This window comes from Hypomesus transpacificus, chromosome 18 (assembly GCF_021917145.1).
Source record: "Hypomesus transpacificus isolate Combined female chromosome 18, fHypTra1, whole genome shotgun sequence".
NCBI classification, from domain to species: domain Eukaryota; kingdom Metazoa; phylum Chordata; class Actinopteri; order Osmeriformes; family Osmeridae; genus Hypomesus; species Hypomesus transpacificus.
The window spans coordinates 13,422,920-13,429,870 of record NC_061077.1 but is presented as its reverse complement, the minus strand read 5'-3'; the positions used below and the strand labels follow the sequence as shown (position 1 = coordinate 13,429,870).

The 6,951-nt window shown below is 43.4% G+C and overlaps 1 protein-coding gene across 1 annotated transcript in view; it reads left to right on the top strand.

Annotated features, from left to right (window-relative positions):
• The first annotated feature begins 461 nt into the window (after nucleotides 1-461).
• opn7b (opsin 7, group member b) overlaps nucleotides 462-6,951 on the top strand; it is a 36,996-nt gene continuing 30,506 nt past the window's right edge. Inside the window, exon 1 of the mRNA XM_047040600.1 lies at nucleotides 462-840. The gene's annotated coding sequence lies outside the window, so the exon portion shown is untranslated. The remainder of the gene's footprint in view (nucleotides 841-6,951) is intronic.

Here is a 6,951-nt window from a genome sequence, read left to right as displayed (position 1 = left end):
AGTTCAAACATTTCTGGAGGTGAGTGTGACTTGGGAAAGAGACTCCCCCTGCCTGTCCCCGTGGAAAGACGCGTGAGCGGAGCGAGAGGGAGAGAGCCGTGAAAAAGAAGAATGCTTGTAAGCAGGGCGCCACAGAGGGGGGAGGGAGGAGGAGGAGGGGGGGGGGGGGGGGGAGGGGGGGAGGGGCTACAGCAGAGAGGTAGAAGCCAGCTTGAAAGAGGAGGACCAGAATGAAGCTGAGAGAGCAGCAGCAGCAGAGAGCAGAGGGAACGAGACAGAGAGACAGAGAAAGAGAGAGCGAAAGAGACAGAGAGAGAAACATAGAGAGGGAGAGAGAGACAGAGAGAAACATAGAGAGGGAGAAAGAGAGAGATAGAGAGAGAGACAGAGAGAGAGACAGAGAGAGAGACAGAGAAAGAGAAAGAGAGAGAGAGAGAGAGAGAGAGAGAGAGAGAGAGAGAGAGAGAGAGAGAGAGAGAGAGAGAGAGAGAGAGAGAGAGAGAGAGAGAAAAGAGAGTGAAGAGAGAGACTGTAACTGGAGTAGGCTCTTCTGGGCAGCAGCACACCTCCGTCGTTCCCTCTACGGACATCCTCTGGCTGGCTGTGTGCGGGCCACCCTTCCAACGGGAGCTGACTCCGCGAGGGATCTGTGTTAAGTGTGAATGACAGAGTGTGTGTACATCAGCGAAGCGGAGCGCAAGTCCGCGGCATGGATCGAGCTCGGCTCTACATTGCTCAAGATGGTTGTGCCACCCATGGGTGAAGCTATGCCCAGCTCAGTTCCGGACTATACTCAAACCACATGATCCCCAGGAAGCCCTGGCACGACCTTCCAGCAAGGTAGGTGTCATCCAGGCATCTCTTGAGATACCCTGTGTCGTTTCTCTGCTTTGTAATTAAATCTGTTGTCATTGTTCACGGACAACAGATTTACGGAAAGATTGCGAAACATCTATTGTGATTATTGAATGGCCTGCTTTGGTGTCTTTGGAGAGGGGAAATGGAAAATACAGTACCAGTCCAAAGTTTGGACACAAATGGGAAGATGTGTCCAAACTTTGGACTGGTACTGTACATTCAGGGTATGGATTAGATCATTGACTGAGGCACATTGTTTGGTGTTTTAGCCTCCATAGGGCTATAAGAATTTTTCCTTGTTGAGAAGAATGGATGTGTGAACATGGTCTGGTTTAACTTGTTCTGATACATGAGAACAATGTCTGGTATTTGTGTGATCCCATTGTACATAACTTTACGTGTCAAATATTGACCTCTTTAAACCAGTTGCTTAAACCTGTGTCTCAGGAATACTGCGAGGCCAGTATCTCAGAGGTTATTTAATAGCATTTTAAATTAAATGTGACATGTTGGCATATATTTCATCAGACTGTGTTGACAGTGCCTTGCAGTGGGAAATCATGTGAATGAGGTCATGATTAGTTAGGAGAGGGAAGATTGAATACAGAACATGTGGTAAAGTGGTTCAGGTCACCGGTTCAGAGTGGCTGTTTGGACAGTTTATTGAGTGGTGGTTGGAATACACCATGTGGTCTGTGTTAGCTTTGTAAAGAGAACGGTAACAGAAGTTCATTTGTCAGTCACCCTTCACAAACAAGACTATGCTACTTTTAAAGCGTACACAGATACATGCCTATGAAGATTCAAACCTCCAAAATGTGAAACCAATTGTCAAAAGAGATTGACGATAGTCAAGATGCATTTGAAACCATATTGCTCCTACAATCCCACATAAGTACTTTTGTGTCAACCGTTTGTGTCATCGCTAAAAATATGTTTTCCCTTTGGCAAAATACGGGTTTCCAGCATCTGTGCATGACTAGCTCGTGCCTGTCGCTCGAAACCTGTCGGCTCAAGGCGCTCGAACCGAGGATGCCTTTACAAGTGCAATGTTGGAAGTTTGCTCTCGGTTAAATGTCACCGTTACCAAGATAATGCAATGTAAATACTTTTCGCTGTCCCAAACAGGAGGAGTCTCATGTCTGTCAGTGAAATCTGACCTAGTCAAAACAACGAGCGCTAAATCGGTCTCCACTCACACGCGCTTTGACTCGGTAAAAGATCAACGTAACGCTCACTGATCAGATGAATTTGTTACCAACCTCAAATCATTTTGAAATGATGCTTTTACCTGACAAAGTAACGACATTTCACCAGGTTGGGGTGCATTAAACATGGGCATTATCATCACTTTTGTAAATTCAAATACCGTAATTAAACGACTCCACTGACGAAATCATATTTTAAGACATGACATTTAGCCTAAATTTAAATCTGTCGTAATGTTCGAAGAAATGTATAATGGTGTTTTATAGAAGTCTCGCTCAATATTGTTGAGTGAAGCTAAGAAATTGCTTTGTATTTAGAAAACAACGGTCTTGTAGTAGTCTGGATTGCATCAGGGTACATGTTTTATTTTGCTACAATTATTCATCTAAACGTTGGAGGTGGAGTTCGTTTAATTTCCTCTATCTACCTAGCCAGCAGTGTTGGAGACAGATGACTGTAGACTGCCTCTGGTTGCATACAGTAGGCTAATGCACATATGTCTCATTTTGAGCTTCTGTCAGCGACGTTTACCGACATGTTGAGCTCACTTTAAACCAGGCAAAGTGAAGGTGTCGGGTTGGGCACGCGAAGCTATTTCTTTAATTACATGTCACTCGTTCTAGAGACTACACGGTACACGTTCATGAATGTTTGACTCATCGAAAATTATGCACATGCAAATTGAGTGTGGGGTAGACTATGCACGGTGGATTGAACTGGTCATAAGAATGGATGACTGCTGCTTAAATGAATGAATGGTCTGCTGAAAACTCAGTCATTTTAAAACTTTTCCAAATGCACCCACTTGGTAGCCTAAGTATTTTTAGGCTTGAACATCATGGAAGTGGAATTTGAAAGTTGAGCCAAATATTCATTTAATACATACAGTGCCCTCCAAAAGTATTGGAACAGTGAGGCGAATTCCTTTATTTTTGCTGTAGACTGAAAACATTTGGGCTTGACATCAAATAATGAACGTGAGACCAGAGATCAACGTTTCAGCTTTTATTTCCAGGTATTTACATCAGGATCTGATGCACAACTAAGAAAATATCACATTTTGTTTGAATCCACCCATTTGTCATGTGAGCAAAAGTATTGGAACAGATATACTTAAAACATATTTAAGTGAATAAGACTTAATATTTAGTTGCAAATCCTTTGCTTTCAATAACTGCAGCAAGTCTGTGACCCATTGACGTCACCAAACTTTTGCATTCTTCCTTTTTGATGCTTTCCCAGGCTTTCACTGCAGCCTCTTTCAGTTGTTGTTTGTTTTGTGGGGTTCCTCCCTTCAGTCTCCTCTTAAGCAGGTAAAATGCATGCTCTATAGGGTTTAAGTCTGGAGATTGACTTGGCCAGTCTAATACCTTCCATTTCTTGCCCCTGATGAACTCCTTTGTTGTTTTGGCAGTGTGTTTTGGGTCGTTATCTTGCTGCATGATGAAGGCTCTGCCAATCAGTTTGGTTGCATCTTTCCTTAAATTGGCAGACAAAATGTTTCTGTAGACTTCCAAGTTCATTTTGCTGCTGCCATCATGTGTTACATCCTCAATGAAGATTAATGAGCCCGTCCTAGAAGAAGCCATGCAAGCCCAAGCCATGACATTACCTCCACCGTGTTTCACAGATGAGCTTGTGTGTTTGGGATCATGAGCAGTTCCTTTCTTTCTCCAAACTTTAGCCTTTCCATCACTTTGGTAAAAGTTAATCTTTGTCTCATCAGTCCATAAAACTTTGTCCCAGAATTTTTGAGGTTCATCTCTGTACTTTTTGGCAAATTCCAGCCTGGCCTTCCTATTCTTCTTGCTAATGAGTGGTTTGCATCTTCTGGTGTAGCCCTTGTACTTTTGTTCATGAAGTCTTCTGCGAACAGTAGATAGTGATACCTTCACTCCTGCCATCCGGAGGTTGTTGCTGATCTCACTAACAGTTGTTTTAGGGTCTTTCTTTACAGCTCTCACAATGTTTCTGTCATCAACTGCTGATGTTTTCCTTGGTCTACCTGTTCGACGTCTGTTACTTAGTACACCAGTAGTTTTCTTCTTCTTCAGGACATTCCAAATGGTTGTACTGGCTATGGCCAATGTTTCTGCAATGGCTCTGATTGATTTTCCATCTTCTCTAAGACTCACAATTGCTTGTTTTTCACCCAAAGACAGCGCTCCGGTTTTCATGTTGTTTTCACCTCTGAATACAGTCTGCATAGACAAAACCTATCTTACCCAATCTGAACCTGAGTGTAGACATTCAGTGGTATTTATTGATTGAATAATGTATGTAATAGGACACACCTGGGCAACAAAACACACCTGTCAGTCATATGTTCCAATACTTTTGCTCACGTGACAAATGGGTGGGTTCGAACAAAAAGGTGATATTTTCTAATTTGTGCATCAGATCCTGATGTAAATACCTGGAAATAAAAGCTGAAACGTTGATCTCTGGTTTCACATTCATCGTTTGATGTCAAGCCCAAATGTTTTCAGTCTACAGCAAAAATAAAGGAATTGGCCTCACTGTTCCAATACTTTTGGAGGGCACTGTAGCTCATGTAGCGGAGTGACTGGCTAGTGTGTCTGTGTCTGCATGCATGCGTGTCATGTGAATACCTATGTTGTGTGTGTCAAAGGCGGGGAGCTAAATTAGATCTTGTTTAAAGAGCAACTAAAACAATAACTAAATAACTGTTCCTGCTCGATTTCTAATGTGATTGGCTGTCTTTAAGTCAATGGATACAATTTGATACAATTTGACCTTTTGGGGGGCTAAGTGAAGAAAACAAGTCCCAGAAACCAGTTCTTTCAAACTTAAGTTAAATGTATATATTTAGCAGACGCTTTTATCGTAAACGAAGTACACATAGTGCAAAACAAGGGCAGCAGATAATGGAGATCTAGAAGTAGTTCTAACAGAATGGTGGTTCGAATTGTTCCCGTCAAAAACATCTCAAATTCAACATTTACAAAAAGGACAGCCAATACCACATAACGTATGTCTCTTAGTTCTCTCAGTCCCTCAAGCTTTAGTTCTGCTTACTGTTAGTTACATTTGGTTCATTGGAGATCTGTGCTTATTGTCCACTGCCTTCCCCATTCCTTCCCTCTCTGCTTTTCGTAAAAACATTTGAGTGGGTGGCTCTAGTGAGGAAGCCCTCTGCAGGTAGCTCCCACTGTTGTCTCCTTCCGTCTGTCTCTCTCTCTCTCTCTCTCTCTCTCTCTCTCTCTCTCTCTCTCTCTCTCTCTCTCTCTCTCTCTCTCTCACTCACTCTCTCTCTCTCTCCGTTCTCTATTCATCTGTCTGTTTGCCTGTCTGTCTCCCTGTCTGTCTCCCTCCCTCCCACACACACAAACACACCTCCATACACACCGACACATACATTTACACAGCTGGCCAGCGACTGCTTTGGTGTCTGGTGTCTGTTTGATCATCGACTTTCTTCACACACGATTCCCATCAAACGTCACAGTGGAAACACCTGGACGGCCGAGAGCTCGTAAATGTGTTTATTTTTGCGAATGCAAGTGTTGGTCCCATCTGAGCGACATTAACAATGCAACCAATGCTCCCAAAGAAAAATCGATCACAACAGCTGTAATGTAGACCACTGCAGGCTACCTGCTCTGCACTAAAGCAGTGACTCCTTGAATGGAAAGGCAGAAAAGACCCAGGAGAAACTTCTTGAATGGGTCGCTCATTCCTCAAGTCTAACACCTGGTGGACTCTTGTGCAATCTCAACCAAACATTGGAGGTCTGTTTGACAAAGACATCCTTGTGTTTGAGAGAGATACCGGCCTTAAGTAAAATGGGTTGGAATCTGTCCAGAGTCATCTACGGATAGGTGAACAGGGACATATTTTTTTATGTGATGGGAGCATACAGAGATTAGAAATGATTAGAGAGTTCCACGTTACACTGAAAGTGACCTTGGGTACACGTTGATTGCTCTGATGCTTGTGAAATCCCAAGGACAGACTACTAGGCATTGGGCACGGCTCACAACCTATCAGAATCAGAATTAATCGGCAAGTAAGTTTGCACAAACAAGGAATTTACTATGGCAGGAAGGTGCATATGGTAAACATATAAGAGTTCAAATCTAAAACATAGAAAATATTCAATGTAGAACATTTACAACACTACCTAAATAATAAGAATTCCAACCACTACTATACATATTTATTTTTGTTGAAATATCAAATATCAAATAAGATATAAAGAAGAGTGCAATGTGATTGATGCATTGTGCAAAGAATGTGCAGAGTACCCAGGGCGTTACACACACGCAACAAATTCACAGAAGCCACAGTTTGACCTTTGCTAAGGGAGGCTCCCCTCACCGTGTTTTCGATGATCAGATATCCCTCTGTCAGCAGAGCACTCACTGACAGTGTGCTGCTGCGCTGGCCTCCCCTTTTGCCCCACTCAAACCAACCATCATGGAAAAGTGCAGATAGTTGCCCCCCTCCCCACTTTGACGATTGTGTGTGTGTGTGTACATGCATGTTAGAGAGTGTGTGTGTATATGTTTGCGGATGTTCTCTGGTCCTTCCCCCTGACATCATATTGGAGGTTAATGTAACCCAACACCTCATAGATTGAACGAGACAGACAGCCAGCCTGTCAGCCCTTATGTCTGGTAGCGTAAGGCCTCGTGTCTGGGTTTCTGTGCCTGTCCTCCTGCTTATGTGTTCTTTGTCTGGGATTGGTTGCCATTGCGTGTCCATTGATGTGCTCTCCGCCCCCTGCTCTCTTGGTCTCTCCCTCTCCATCTCTCCCTCCCTCCTGCACTCTCCATCCATCCCTCTCTCTCTCTCTCTCTCTCTCTCTCTCTCTCTCTCTCTCTCTCTCTCTCTCTCTCTCTCTCTCCCCCTTCCTCGACT